Below are 788 nucleotides of genomic sequence, written 5' to 3' on the forward strand. Positions count from 1 at the left end.
TCTTGTCACGTTTCTTCAGAGGGAAGGTTGACATGGCCATCCTCTGAGGCTGAGAGAGTGTGACTTGCCCAGGATTGTATACATGGCCCAGCCAGAATTTGAACCTTGGTCTCCATAGTCCCAATGCTCAAACCACACCATCGCACTGACTCCCTTTCTACTGCTACTTTTAAAAATAACACTAGAAAGAAAAAGATGCTCCCAAGAATAGAGGAATGGTTAATTAGGCTTATTGATATGCTAGAGCTTGATAAATTTACCTGTCTATTAAATGACAAATCTCTGAAAACAATAGAAAAAGACTGGCTTCCTTTAGCGAAATATTGGAAGGGAAAATGGAAATATTTGATTGTAGAGGACTTAGCAGGACAAATGGGAAATAGAAAAGAGGTATAAGATGGATTTATAATGATTAAATGAAACTGGAACTTCTTACCATATGATATTACCTTACTGTTTTTCTTATTTAGATTTACTGAGTAACTATTGTTGTATAGAAGTTAAGGAGTGACGAAATTCAATAATTAGAAATGGTATAGGCACACAATGATACAAAGAAGAGGTAGATTTACAAGGAATTACAAGGAATAACAATTTATTATATTTCTTAAAAGTTAATGGAAAACCAGGAGGAAGTAGAGTTGGGAGAGATCATTTAAGAGTGATGTAAGATGAATGTTATGTTTTATGTTTGTAAGGCGGCTAACAAGATAATTAAAAAAAACATTACAGTAGAAATTTTGAGAGAGTGTGTGCTCTCTTTTTGTGCTTTCTTTGTGTGCAGTTTA

The sequence above is a fragment of the Sceloporus undulatus genome, chromosome 1 (assembly GCF_019175285.1).
Source record: "Sceloporus undulatus isolate JIND9_A2432 ecotype Alabama chromosome 1, SceUnd_v1.1, whole genome shotgun sequence".
In the NCBI taxonomy this organism is placed as follows: Eukaryota; Metazoa; Chordata; class Lepidosauria; order Squamata; family Phrynosomatidae; genus Sceloporus; species Sceloporus undulatus.